Raw genomic sequence first — 15,697 nt, 5'->3', positions numbered from 1 at the left:
AATGGAATTACAGGATGATCGATTAAAACCAGAGAAGGCAGAAAAAGAAGGCTCTGGTAATGGACTAGAAACCAGTGCTATTAATAAAATTATATCATGAGTGATATTAATAAAATTATATCAATAGTCAATTTAAATGCGAATGTCGAATACAACAATTAAAAGACAGAGGTTCTCAGAGTACATCAAAACAAAACCCAATGTACGTTGTATACTAGAAATACACCTTAAGCATAAAGACCCTGGTGGGTTAAAAGTAAAGGGGTATTAGTGTCCTGGGAAGCTGGGAGAGCAGGAAGCACCAGGAATCTGTCTCCCTACCTAGACAACAATTGTTCTGGCAGATTCTGTCTAGTATAACTATTTTGGAACTCTGGGATCTGTTGAAGGTTCCAACTTCCAAAGGAAGTCTTGGACAGCAAATCATGGTTAATTTCAGTCAGTTTCAGCTCTTAGCACAACAGCAGGTACCCATCCCCACCCAACAGATAGGGCTGGAACCTGAATATCCACATGCAGGAGAATGAATTTGTACCTTAACTAGCCCCATATACAAAAATTAACTCAAAATGGATCAAAGACCTAAACATAAGACCCAAAACAATAAAACTCTTAGGGGGGGAAAAAACTAGGACAAAAGCATCATGATGTTGGATTTGGCAATGATTTCTTGGATAGGACACTCAAGACAAAAATAGCAAAAAAAAAAAAAATATATATATATATATAGACAAATTAGAATTCACAAAAACCATGGCCTCTTAGGATGTCTGTCGCCTGCAGTGCCTTCTCAGTCTGGACTTGCAAACGCGTGTTGTGTATTCGCACAGAGAGACACAGATCTACACAAAGACATGCAGGGTGGACTAAATGCACATGTGCTGATTGGAGACACACTCAGACACAACACACACAAACACAGAGAATTTGCAGACACACATTCTGCATGCCTATACAAATATGCTGCTCTTGTAATGATCGCTAAGATTTATACAACACTTACTCTATATCTTATTTTTCTCCCAAAAAAAAACAGAGCCTGAGAGAAGGACCTGTGTGCAAATAATTCTTCTGGGAGACAATCCCAGGGAGCAGGAGTGTGGGAATAGGAAACAGGGAAGGAGGAAATATCACCTTGGGGACACATTGTCAAGGTCTCCCAGAGGGTAATTGTGTTCAGTCCTGCCCCTAGCCTTCTGAGGAGCATATAAAGTGTCTCTCAGGCTTCTGTTTCTCACTATGACAGATGAACCAGTATTGTGCTAATCTTCCCACCATAAACAATATAAAATTGGACAAGATATACAAAGCAACAGTTTCCAGGCAATGGACAACAGGCAGTACAAGACTACAGTCCCTAATAAAGGAAACCCATGAAGTGAATGCAACCAATGCCAGTGTATAACTTGTGAGAATTCTTAGCCATGGTGCAAGAGGAGCCCATGTAGAATTTCCTAGACCCACTGAGCTAAGGAGGCAGGAAGCAGAGCTCAAGGCAACTGAAGCAGCTGCAACCTATGAATTGGGGTAGCAGAAATATGGAAGCTTGTGCACAGGACCCCAGAGACCTATGTGGGGAACCCTCCTTAATTAGAGATTGGTTCTGGACTATCTGAGGTCTACCAGGTAGTGGCTTCTGTATGATTGAGAGTAGAGGCATATTAGAGGTTGAATGGCACTAGAGATGTGCTTCTGGCCCTCACCACAGTGAAGAGAACTTAATAACAGCTCATTAACATACCCAACACCTAGGTAAGATACAACATTATTCTGAGAAGTAAGAACACCAGAGAGTAGAGCCTACTTTAGAACTTCCCTAACAAAGCCAATAATCAAGCTCTCATATGATCTACAGGGGGCTGCAGTGCTTAAAGGTTAAATCTCACTAAGTTAGAGGCTTGGGAAGAACCTTATGTTCTGTACCGACTCAAAGAGGAAAGCATAAATCAAGCTTATAAAAAAATTTCAAGAAAAACAGCCAGCAATTTAATAGCCTGATAAAACAAAGATCAACCCTCTTTAAAGGAAGATAACAGAATCCAGAGTCTTTACAATATAGCTTCCATATCTCTGAGATTCAAAAAAAAAAAAAAAAAAAAGACCTACAAAGAAAGGAAAATGTTGTTCATAGTCAAAGAAAAAAAATTAGTCAATAGAAACTAAAACAAGATGGTCCAGATGTTGGACTTAGCAAAGACATTAAAGCTGCTTTTGTAAATATATTAAAATAATTCAAGGAAGACACGGTCTTAATGATTGCTCAGGTAGGGAATTTCAACAGCAAATGAAAATTATAAAAAATAACCAAGTTCATATATGAAAATCCCACAGCTAACATCATCCTCAGTGAGGATGATAAAAACTAAGAGTTTTTCCTCTATGATCAGGAAAAAGTCAAGGAAAAACTCTATGGTCAGGAAAAGTCAGGAAAAACTCAAGGATGTCCACTCTCACCATTTTTATTTAACATAGCACTGGAAGCCCTAGCCTCAGAAATCAGACAACAAAAAGAAGTAAAAGGCATACAAATCAGCAAGGAAGAAGTGAAACCTTCACTATTTGCAGATGACATGATACTGTATATAGAAAACCCAAACGACTCCACCCCCCCCCCAAAAAAAAGTGTATGCTAGAACTGAAAAATGAATTCAGTAAAGTCTCAGGATAAAAAATCAATGTACAGAAATCTGTTGCATCTCTATACACCAATAATGAAGTAGCAGAGATATTAAGGAATTGATCCCATTTACAATTGCACCAAAAGCCATAATATACCTAGGAATAAACCTAACCAAAGAGGTAAAAGTAAGTTCTGTACTCTGAAAACTATAGAACAATTTTGAAAGAAATTGAAGATGACACAAAGAAATGAAAAAACATTCCATGCTCATGGATTGTAAGGACAAATATCGTTAAATTCCTATACTACCCAAAGCAAATCATACATTCAGTGCAATCCCTATCAAAATACCATCAGCATTATTCACAGAGCTAGAACAAATAACCCTAAAATTTGTATGGAACCACAGAAGACCCCAACCAGCCAAAGCAATCTTGAAAAAGAGAAGCAAAACTGGGAGCATCACAATTCCAGACTTCAAGCTCTATTACAAAGCTGTGATTATCAAGACAGTATGGGACTGACACAAAACAAGCACACAGATCAATGGAACAGAACAGAAAACCCAGAAATGGACCTACAGCTGTAGGGACAACTAATCTTGACAAAGCAGGAAAGAAGATCCCATGGAAAAAAGACAGTCTCTTCAACAAATGGTGTTGGGAAAACTGGACAGCTACATGCAGAAGAATGAAACTGGACCACTTTCTTATACCAGACACAAAAATAAACTCAAAATGGATGAAAGACCTAAATGTGAGATAGGAAACTATGAAAATTCAAGAGGAGAACACGGGCAACAAACCCTTTGACATTGGCTACAGCAATTTCTTACTAGACACATCTCCGGAGGCAAAGGTAACAACAGCAAAAATGAACTAGTGGGACTTCATCAAGATTAAAATATTCTGCACACTGAGGGAAACAATCAACAAAACTGAAAGGCAACCTTCAGAATGGGAGAAGATATTTATTTGCAAATGACATATCTGATAAAGGCTCAGTATCCAAAATTTGCAAAGAATTTATTAAACTCAACACAGAAAAAACAAATAACCCAGTTAAGAAATGGACAGAAGACATGAATGGACATTTTTTCAAAGAAGATATACAGATGGCTGACAGATACATAAAAAGATGCTCATTTAACATCATGTAATCAACGTATGTGTGTTGGAGTGTCCCCAAAAGAGAACAGAGTAAGACTGGAGCAGAAAATGTATTTGAATAAATAATGGCTAAAAACTTCCCAAATTTGGTGGAAAACATAGACTTACATATCCCAGCAGCTCCAAAAAGCCCAAACAAAATGAGTACAAAGGGGAGGGGGGAAAAAAGGAACATTGAATACAAAGAAAAATCCACTTTGGCATATCCTAATTAAGCTGCTGAAAACCAAAGACAAGGACAAAATGTTGAAATCAACCAAAGAAAAGAAACATTTTATATATGGGGGGGGGGGTGTATGGGGGAGGGAGACGAGGGGAAGAATTATACTGACATTCCATCTAAAAACAATGGCAGTTAGAAGACGATGGAACAACGTGTCTAAAGGGCTGAAGGAGAACACCTCTCAGGATTGTCTACACAAGGATCTACCTAGAGAGTTATTCAGGAGCTCCCATTTCTCCATTGCTTGTGGGTTTCCCCTGGGGCATGAACTTCCCTGCACTTTCAGGTGGAACGTGTGTGACGGATGAGCAAGCTCCCAGCAGTCAGCACAGCATCAAAGAATCTCCAGGGCAGGGGCATTAAGTAAACCTACATGCCACACCTGGAGGTCCGACGGCGCAGTGAGTCAAAGCTCTCAGGGAACCCACAACAGACATGGCTGAGATTACGGGGGAAGCAAGAGGTTGCAAGTCAGGGCACAGAGGCATTTGCTATTCTGTGGTGCCAGGCACCAGTCTACACCCTTGACACCTGGTGTCTCATTTCTACCTGACGGAAACTCAATGGCGTTGGTAGTAGTAGTAGCTGTGCTTCCCAGAGGTCGAGGCAAAGGCAAAGAGTGGCTCGGTCATATGCCGAGATCTCTGGTAAGAGCTGGTGAGTGGGATCCCTGGGTGGCGCAGCGGTTTGGTGCCTGCCTTTGGCCCAGGGCGCGATCCTGGAGACTCGGGATCGAATCCCACGTCAGGCTCCCGGTGCATGGAGCCTGCTTCTCCCTCTGCCTGTGTCTCTGCCCCTCTCTCTCTCTCACTGTGTGCCTATGATAAAAAAAATATATATATATTAAAAAAAAAAAAAGAGCTGGTGAGTGTTAGAGTTGGTCTGTGTGGCATTCAAGGCCTCAGCCGCTCCCCGACCTTACTTCTTGAGATGCGCTGCACACGTCGCTGTGGCACCAATACATATCACATGCTCGGATCTCCACGCACATACCCAAAGACACAGCGTTCACACGGGCAGGCATTCGTGTGTGCTGCCCCACTGCCCCACGCTCGCAGGTCTGCACACACTCACACACACAGACTCAAGGACCCGTGTGTGCACACACCCACGCCATATATGCATGCCGCAGAAATATATTCATTGGGGGAAACGTTCCAGCTGTTTCCTGGCTCTGGAGACAAAGTGATTGGGCTCCCCACAGGTGGAAAATGAGTAGCCCTACTCCGCCCCGCAAGCAGGAGACCTCTCCACCCCTCATCCCCATTTGTTGTGCTTAGCTGATCCCCGCCAAGGATGTTATTCATTTGCCCCCAAAAGACACCCCCCCACGCAGACCTCTCCTTTGTCTCGCCCACCCCGGGCAACCTGCCCACCTCCACCCTCAGCTCTCACGTGTGCTCCCCTGAAATCCCTACCGCTGTTCCGTCACCAGCAGTCAGAACGGAATTCGTTACTCTAAACCCCAGAGCCTCGGCCTCACTCTGACAGCCAGGCCGGCGGGAGAGGAACGGCCCCCTGCTGGCTCTGTGGTTTCACCCAGCAGAGGTGTCGCATCCACTGAGGCAGGGGGAGGGGCCAGGGGCTCTGCTGCAGGTTCCGCGAGCTGGACACGTAACTGCCCCTGGAATGCTAAAGCCCGCCGCGGCCTCCTCTCCATAAGCCGCAGCATGAGGATGTGAAGATGCCTTCTGAGCGTCCTATCACTTGCTCTGTTCGCCCTGCATTTACCCAACAAGCGCTGCACGGGCAGCCACTGTGCGCAAGCACTGGGGCTCCGGCAGGAACTGTGCCTCTTTTACTCGCAGGGCCAAGCGCAGGGTCTGGCATGTTGCTCCAAATTTTTGTTTCCAATTTAACCGGCAGGAACGAGCTGTCCTGGATTCCAGCAGCAACATTCCCCCGCATCCAGCCGCGGCCAGCATCGCCCCTGTCCCAGCTCCACCCTCCCCGCTGCTGCCGCCCAGCCGGGATGGACAGGCCAGCCTGTCTCCCCACGTATCAGGGCACAGTTACCCCAACTGCCTCCCCATTCCCAGTGTCCATGGGAAGCTTGGGGTGCCTCCCTCTGGGTTTAAAAACGCAGCTCTTCCCTGCAGCTCGGCCCAAACTCCAGTTCTGGCTTTTGAGCTGTTAATAAGGATCTGGGGGCAAGGGTTGGGGTGGGGCACGAGCTCCTTGCTCTTTTCTGCTGTACGCACTCCCAGGGTTAGGATGCAAACTGAGAAGGTGGCCTTGGGACTTGATCAGCCAGGCAAACGGCCTCCCCCCTCCCCTGCCCTCCCCCAGCCCTGCCCCTCCTGCTCAAGTGCCACCAGCTGTAGAGGAGCGGCCCACCTGGCAGCGTCCCCGGAGTGGCTCAGCTGACCGCACGTCCGCCGGATGCCCTGGTGCCTCCCCGACCACATCTTCCCCTTCTGCACAGCCACCCAGAGCTCCAGGGCCAGGGACGGAGATGTTCCCCTGTCGTCCGTGGGTAATCCACGAATGCTCCCTGGGTCTGTAAGCCAGTCGCCTAAGGCTTGTGCCCCAGATATAAATCTCCTGCCACAAACTCTGGGGCCCCTAAGCTGTTGGCTCCTTTTGCTTTCCTTTAAAGCAAACCACGTCTTCCTCTGAGGCCCGTCTAATTGGTTCACCCCCCTCGCAGCGGTGGCCTGGCGTCTGTAGGCCTGAGAGCAGGAAAGCTGGGCCGGGGTAGGTTCATTCACCAGCTGTGGGGCCCCCAGCAAGTAACCTAACCTCTCTGAGCTCGGGTGTCCTGGTGTCTAAAGTGGGAATGCTTGCACACACACATGCACACGCACACACGCCAAGACACTGGCTCGCAGCACTTTGTAATCCGAGGCAGAGAACCCAGTGCGGCCTGTTGGTTCTTTTGCTTAGCAAAGACTGGTATTTTCAGATTGTGTTTTGCTTTGTGTCTCCCCTGACTTCCCTCCCCCTCAACAGCCTCCTGAAGGCCACCGGGGCTGTGATGAGTCACCCAAGGTTACAGGCTGCCAGAGTCCCGCCTGAGGAACGGCGTGCCTGGGGCTCCGAGCTACAGCTCTCATCAGGCCCATTTTACAGCTGAGCACACTGAGGCCCAGAGCCGCGGGAGCGCGCTCCAGGACCACGCCACCGCTCAGGAACAGGTGAAAGCGAGTTCGAGCTGGAATCTGCGGGAAGCCCGCTGGGAGGCAGGGAGAATGCGTGTGGCACAGACGAACTACAAAGAGCCAGATTTGGGGGCACTCGGGGGGGCTCAGCGGTCGAGCATCTGCCTTTGGCTCGGGGCGTGACCCCAGGGTCCCGGGATCAAGTCCCGCATCGGGCTCTCTACATGGAGCCTGCTTCTCCCTCTGCCTGGGTCTCCACCTCTCTCTCTCTGTCTCTCAGGCATAAATAAATAAAATCATAAAGTGCCATACTTTATGAAAATAAAAACCAATTTTAAAAATTCAGCCTCTAAAGAAGAGAGAGGTCTCTAAACATTTTAGAAGGCTTTTCAAACTTTTTCCTTCTGTGGCTTCCTATCAGCAGCCAGTCCCTCCTGGGCTTGTCCAATAGAGTGAGTGAGTGAGTGAGTGAGTGAGTGGACCGGGCGGGTGTCCTGCCCTCCTCCTCCTCTTCCCCGCCGCCCGCCCCGTCTGTCTGTCTTGCGGATGCCGAGTCATCATTTTGCAGATGACTTTGAACTTGGCCTCTCGGGGCAGCTGGCGTGGGAAAATGAGAGCCGCACTCAGATGGGTTTGCAGTTTGTTCCTCTGCTGAATTCTTTCCTTATTCTCATCCTCCCTGGTTCTTTGCCACAAACTGCAAGCGTCTCAATTTCCCCCCCTCCCTTCCTCGCCTTAGTTGAATTAACGTAATTAGGACACTTGCTTTTGACAATGCTGGGAGATTTTTAGATACTGAACACTCCTCGGGAGACCAGCAGAAAGTCTGACGCTCTCTGCCTGCAATCATGGAGCTAATCACTCGAACCACACTCACTTGTTGTATCTATTTATATCTTGGGACCTAAACCTGCAGTTCCATTTTCTTCAGTTCTGCTGTGTGTGCCAGGCAGTGAGCTAGTTACCAGGGGCCCAGAGCAGCTGGGAACACGGTAACAAATAGTAACACGTAGAAACACATAATTACGGGATGGCAGGATGCCACTGAGAAAGAACACTTTGAAATCTTTCCTTCTCTCTGGTGTTCTTTAGAAGATGGTAAATTGGAGCATACCTGAAAACCAAAAGTGAGGGGCACCTGGGTGGCTCAGTGGTGGAGCATCTGCCTTTGGCTCAGGTCATGATCCCGGGGTCATGGGATCGAGTCCCGCATGGGGCTCCCCGCAGGGAGCCTGCTTCTCCTCTGCCTGTGTCTCTGCCTCTCTCTGTGTGTCTCATGAATAAATAAATAAAATCTTTTTAAAAAGTGATGCTTTTTGAAATAGTCTGTTTGGCATCAGATACATTCCCCACCATGGTCAATGGAGAGCTCAAATCACCCTTTCTTTCAGAGGCTGCCCCCGGGGTTCCCCAATGGCCAGTACCAAGCTGGGCACAGGACCCTCATAAGAGGTGTATTTCAGCGACATCACTTCTAAAATTCACGCCAAAGCTACAGTATCTGAACTCTCTGTGATTAGGCATGTTTTCCCATCTCTCCCTCGGTCACCGATGTGCTGCTTTCTACCTCAATTTGTCAAAAAGACAAACCTTTCAGTGTCAGGGGGAAAAATACCGAGATGAAAAAAGAAGAAAAAAGTAATCACAAGATCAGAGTCTCCATTTTTCCCCCCACTTGCGAGAAACAAACAACATCTTTCCCAGCAGTGACTGGCAAGCACTCTGAAAACTTCACTAAGCGATCACTTTTTTCCTTTATTAAAAAAAGAGAGAGAGAGAAGAAGAAGAAAAAAGGAAAAAAAAAGCAAGGGCATTTAGCTGTCATTAGTAACAACCAAATTTCTCTAAATAGTCCAGTGCTTCTCAAAATACTATGTTGACAAATTCAAGTAATAAAAAGAAGTGCTTTGGGAGTTTTGAAAAATGTCCGGTTGGGGAGAAGCAAGTTTCCTGGTACTGGAGCCCCATCTCGGAGGCCACGTTCATCCTAAAGATAAAGGATACTACTATAAAGATAAAGGGGTATTTGGAAGACTGAAGAGCTGATTGCAAACTGTACTGACTTTGAGGAGCACCGTCTTGGAAGGGGGACACGTCCCAAAGGGAGGTCAGAGGAGGTTCTGGAGGTGCAGGTGGCATCACAAAGTGTGGACACGCACTGATAAACTTGTTCCCCCGTAATCCCCCCAACTCAACCGAAGAACATCTCCGCTGGGGCCTACCCTACTTTTTACCCAATCCCTAATGCTGCCAACGCCGCGTTTAATCAAGAGAGCAAGTGGCGACAGCATCAAACTGGACTTAGGGCACCCAGGTGGCTCAGTGGTTGAGCATCTGCCTTCGGGCTCAGGGCATGATCCTGGGGTCCTGGGATCGAGTCCCACATCGGGCTCCCCACATGCTTCTCCCTCTGCCTGTGCCTCTGCCTCTCTCTGTGTGTGTCTCTCATGAATAAAAAGAAAGAAAAAAGAAAGAAACATCAAACTGGACTTTAAAAAAAGAAAGAAAGAAAAGAAAGAAAAAGAAAGAAAGAAAGAAAGAAGAAAGAAAAAAAGAAAAGAAAAGAAAGAGAGAGAGAGAGAGAGAAAGAAAGAAAGAAAGAAAGAGAAAGAAAGAAAGAAAGAAAGAAAGAAAGAAAGAAAGAAAGAAAGAAAGAAAGAAAGAGGAAAGAAGCATCAAACTGGACTTTCACCATCTTGGTGTCCGCTGCTTTCACGGCCCCCTTCTCCCTATGGCAAATGGTACTGGTTTTCTATTTAGAGTGAGTATTTAAAGTTTCCTTTTTAAAGGAATGTAGGCTTTTAAAGGTGTATAAATGTAAAAGAAAAGATTGCATAAATAATAGCAGAGATAGGGCAGGGGGATCGGAATGACAGGTTTGGGAAAGAGTGCAGTCCCCAAGAATAAAATCCAAGTGGGTTCTCCTGCCTTCCCACTGCTGCAGCTCAAAAGAAAACTAAAATTAATTCCTTTTGCAGGGCGACAGAGAAGAAAGAGCGACCGGAAGGAAATACACCAAACCACTAAAAGCGATTCCCCTGGGGAAGGGGCTTGGGGGCCCGGGGCGGGCGGGGGAGAAACAGTCACTTTTTTTTACTTTAGACCCATCTGGATTATTTGAATTTTTATGTCACACAGACATTAACCCTTTGTCTGATGTTTAAGTCATAAATATTTTTTCCGGCTTAGTCATGTGTGTACTGCCTTTGTGACATGTTTGGCATGAAAAAGTTTTCACAGAGTCAAAAAAAAAAAAAAATCAATCTTTTCTTTACAGCTTTTGGGTTTGCAATCCGGATTAGAATGTTCTCCTCGGCCCCTAGATTGTACGTGCAGTATCATAAATTTCTCACAATACTTTTACTATTGTTTCATTACTTGTAAGTCTTTATTTCTGTACGTGGTGGATGATTGGCTCCATTTTTCTCACCTTTGTCAACGGGTCCCCCCTTCCTCCTCGGAAGTAAGCTACCGCGTTGGCCGTCGGTATAGACGCCTCCTGAGTTATACCCCGGCCCCGCTCCAAAGCACCTGCTCCTGCGCCAACATCGACCTGTTTCCTGGGTCTTTAGAGCACATGCTAGTATCTGGAGGGGTAACTCCTCATCACTGTCTTTATTTTCCCTATTTCCCTAGCAATTTTGGGATCATTGATTCCTCCCTGTGAACTCTAAGATTATATTTTTTTTAATTTATTTATTCATGAGAGACACACAGAGAGAGGCAGAGACACAGGCAGAGGGAGAAGCAGGCTCCATGCAGGAAGCCCGATGTGGGACTCGATCCCAGGATGTGGGGATCACGCCCTGGGCCAAAGGCAGATGCTCAGCCGCTGAGCCACCCAGGCGTCCCCTAAGATTATATTTTTATGCATTCAATAATTTTTCAAAATACAGTTTCTCTCATTATTAAAAAGAGGGAAGGCGTCTTTGCAATGTCTGCTTCTTATACACCAAGGATTTCAAAGGATTTCGAATGCCAGCATTTGAAACAGAAGGCGGCTGTGGCTACATCTGGCCCGAGGCCCTGGTCCCCTGGGAGACTCCCTAAACTTCCCACACCCGGAAGGCAGGGGACGGGAGGATGGGGCCCCACACCCCAGGAGACCCCAGTCCGGTGCCCCGTCCTCTCCTGCAAAGTCCCCTTCAGACCAGCCAACACTGTGCCGGGAGCAGGATTGTGCCCCAGAACTGCACAACCGCTCTCCTGGCGGGGAGCCGGTGCCCTTGCTAGAAGCCCGTGGATGGGGCACTGGCTTGAATGGGGCCCAGCTGCCCCCCAGAGAGCCCAGACGGAGCCGTGTTCCCTCTCCCAGGCGGCAGAGCTCCGGAGTGCCCAGGGCTGGCAGCCCGCGTGGACGAGGAGGAAGGCATCCCCCACACAGATAAAATAGGGGGTACGCTGGGCTCTCGTCGTGGGCCACACACTGTGCTGTGCCAGTCCCCAAACTCCCGCATTTCACAGAGAAGCCTCTCGGAGCTGAACTCTCATCCACAGCCACCAGGCTCAGGGGCACGTGGGCTCCACGCTGCTCTGCAGCCCGCCAGGCCTCCAGGCAGGATCGAAGCCACCAGGCCCGGCGCCACCTCTCCCCCAGATGCTCACTGACAATCGGGACAGGGATGAACAGATGCATTCGAGGCCGCCCTAAATCTAACCAAAACTGGCTGGGCCTGAACTGCCTCCTGAGAAGCAAAGGAGATACATTTGCACTGCTGCCAGGAGCCAGCTTCATTCAAGAGATAAAACAAAATGATGAAAGTCATTCTTTCAACCTATTTCCCCATCAGACCCAGTATGGGTCCACCCCACCACTTGTTTGAAAGATGCCCAGCCTTAACCCTAACCCTTAACCCTAACCCTGACCCTACCTAACCTTTACCCTAAACTCTAACCCTTACCCTGACCCTACCCCCTAACCCTGACCCTGACCCCAACCCTTCCGACGCGCGGCCCGGGGAAGTCTTCCTTATTTCTACTCCCACCTGTCGAAGCTCAGAGTCCTCGCGAGAGAACACGAACAACATGAAACGAACAAAGGCTTCTGGCTGCTTCTCTTTTCTGGACTTTTTAAAAGTTTGGTGTCCAAGGGACTCAACACACCCAGACCCTGACGACGATATTTTGTGCAGAATTCTGGGATCAAAATACAATTTCAAAAATAATATATTTTCTGACATCCCCCAAGAAAAAAATTACTGGTTTCTTCCCTCTAAAAGGATTTAGATGGAATAACATCTGTGTTGAGAATATTGTGAATATGTTAAACTGACAGGCAGTCTCTAAGGCACTCCGCTCATTAATGTTCTGTGCATAAAATTAAAACTTGAAATATATTTTTAAATCCATTTTGAATCATTTAAGCAATTCTCCCGCAAAGAAACTATTGTGCTGAAATAATATATTTGGAGCGAGGAATATGAAAGCTATTAAAATGTCTTAGACCCCCTGCCTTTCACGGGAAGAAGGGGGGGGGAAATGTTCTCTCTCTTTGATTTGAAATATGCTCTGTATAAAATATACCCACCAAAAAAAAAAAAAAGTAGTTTGAAATTACAGTGAGAGTTTGATTTAAACCCAGAGGAGCCAAAGAACTCAAAGTTTTGTCTTTTTACTTCTGCACTAATCTGCATGGCCTTGCCAGCAGCATTCGGGGGGTACCCAGGAGGGCCCAGTGGGGTGCAGCACGCACCCCTGAGAGCATGGCACTCCAAAGGAGGGAGGAAGACAGAAGGGGAAAGACAGTCTTGTCCTGTTCCTGCCTCGTCTTGAGTTCTGCAAACACCTCCACGTACGTTCAGCAAACACCTCCACGTACGTTCAACACACTGATCCACCTGTTGGTCCCTGCAGCCAGTTGGCACGAGAGTGTGGTGGGAACAGCAGGCTGACATGCTTTCAACATTGCCTCATCCGTGCATTCAGCAGCTATTTACTAGTGCCAACCAAGAGCCACCACTGCCCTGGACTCCGCACATCCAGTGTTGTGCAAAATTTACCTGTGAAAAAACACTATGAAAACATACTCTGAGGGAAAGAACATTTCTACAATTGTTACCAAACCGTGGGGAGAGCATCTGGGCTAGTCTGGAAAGCCTTCCTGGAGGAAGTGACAACAGGGTTACTTTCTAAGGGAAGAGGAAGAAAAGCAACTTGCATTCCAGGCATAGAGAAGGCAAGTGCAAAGGCCCAGAGGCAGGAATTTGCTTGAAGTATCTCCTAGATGGAAACCAGCCAGTGCGGCAGGAGCTCAGACTGTGAAAGGTTGGAGGTGAGGTCAAGGTGAACGGGTCAGCCCAGGCAGGGCCCATGCCCACCATGAGCAACCTCCACCTGACCCTAAGAGCAAACACTTTCATTGCCTTTAACACGAGCCAGGCAGAGGGCAAATGCCTTTCATATATGGCAGTAAGTCATTTCTTCCTCATGACAGCTGTCAAGGTAGGGATCCCCGTGACCCCCCAAGATGAAGGAATCTTCTCAACTGAGCATGGCTGGTAAATAAGGATTCACACCGAGGAGCCTCGCTCAGCAGCCCAGCGCTCATCCCACGTCACTGCTCTGGGGGCTTAATGCAGGGAGGGCACATGATCCAGCTTGTGGCTGCCCAGCCCACTCTGGCTGCTGGTGGGAAGCAGCGAGAGGGGCCAGGTGGAGACTCACCAGGTGAGACGAGAGGCGGTGAGAGGGGCGGGCGGGGGCCCACCAGGTAAGATGCGAGGCAGATGAATGAGGTCAGGAGCCATGGACATGCTATTTCCCACCCCAGTGCTATGTCACCGGTTCTCTCTACCGTCAGGACATCCTCCTGGTCCCCACTACCCCCCAGGGCTCATATTCTGTGACCCGGCCACAGCAGGATGTCCCCTTGACCATGTTGTGTTGGGACAGGCTGAGACCCCAGTGAGACACCACACTCCTCTTTCACGGCCCACAGGTGACTAGACACGTCCAGCGATCCCACAGGCTGGGAGCTCCTGGGGGCTTGGGCTTCCTCCCACTGTACCCCACTGTCCACCCTGGGCCTCCCAGCACCTGGGACCTACAGAAAGGCCCCTGATGGCAGGGACCACAAAGCCTTGCTCACCTACCCATGCGCACAGAGGACGCTCACAAACTTCTGTTAAATGAATGAATTTCAGTGTGAACTGGACTAAAATAGACAGTGCACGGTGTCATGAGCCTTCAGCTTCCAGAACTGACGATGGCAAGAATTTCTGATGCTTTTGTAGTTAAAGGTCAAGGTTCTGGGAGACTGGCAAGTGGTCAGAGCCACTCAAGAACACCTGACCCCTCCTGCAGCCACATGGGTGTCCCCCTCTCATCCTGGACGCATTCAGGTAAGATGGCGAGTTGTCTCACAAAACCATGTCACCAACGGCAACGTCACTGGTGCTATCAGAGTGGGGGACATGCTCTGCCGTGGGTCGGTGGCAGACATGACTTGATTCCCCCGGGATTCTATGCAGACCACGCGTGGAAGTACATACCCCTTGCCTGGCTCCATGGAACGGTTCCCACTGTGGCTCCTGTGTGGTTTGGGGGTGACTATTATTAGAGACCAGAGTTCAGGAGCAACAGAACCCAGGCATCCTTCACGCCCATGCCCTTCACTGCTTTGGAACCACAGACAGAAGAGGGGAGCCACTGAGAGACAGGAAGTGACCGCAAGCCCAGAGACCTCAAGGACAAACGGACACCCTACGATCCCAAAGACCTTGATGTCGATCCTAAAGAGCGAGGAACCTGCATATGGGAAGACACATTTTTGTTACAAGATCCAGCAAAAGGCCGCAAGTGGGTTGGAGCCCCCCACGCCGGGTAGGGAGGGAGCCTCACAATTTAAGAACATGGCTTGAGCTGCCCCGACACACCCAAACATGTCCCTGAACTCGGGCCCTGACAGCCCTCCACACAACAAACTTACCATCAAAATGTTTACTTCGTTGGCCAAAAAAAAAAAAAAAAAAAGTTGTTTTCCTGTAAAACCCATCCTGATTATCGTCAGCGTGATAAGCCGATTGTCCCAGGAGATAAAAAGCAAAATTGCTCTGGCTCATCCTTTTTCCCTGAACGAGAAGCAGTGAACACATAGCAGTGTGACAAGATCTTAAGTAAGAGATAAAGTGGAAATGACAGCTGAGTTATAGGCACACAAAGGCCGGATCATCACAAATCTATGAATCAGGAACACGGACGTCGGGCAGAGCCAGACAGTTATTCTGGTTTGATTTTGTCCACATGTCATTGCCTTGCACCCCCTTGTTGGCAGGCTCAGTGCATGGCACCCAGCTCATACCTGAGCGTGATGCTCAGGGCCACCCGTAACATCCATTCCTCCCCGTGCCCACTGGGCCCCCCACCCTGTTGGTGGAGGTTTGCCAGCGTTGGCCCCCCTCCCCCACACCTCGACCATCTCTCCTGGAAACAAGGTGAGGTCAAGGTGAACCTGTCCTCCCTGTCCATCCAGGTGTTGGAGTGGACACACGGCCACAGCCCATCAATCAGCTCCTCCTGTTGCCGGCCATGGTGATTCCTGTGACAGATGGCACATGACCCATGACAGCCCAGTGGGGTCAGAGAG

Source organism: Vulpes vulpes, chromosome 14, assembly GCF_048418805.1.
Source record: "Vulpes vulpes isolate BD-2025 chromosome 14, VulVul3, whole genome shotgun sequence".
NCBI classification, from domain to species: Eukaryota; Metazoa; Chordata; class Mammalia; order Carnivora; family Canidae; genus Vulpes; species Vulpes vulpes.
The sequence above is the reverse complement of the archived record's forward strand: the minus strand, read 5'-3'. Positions refer to the sequence as shown.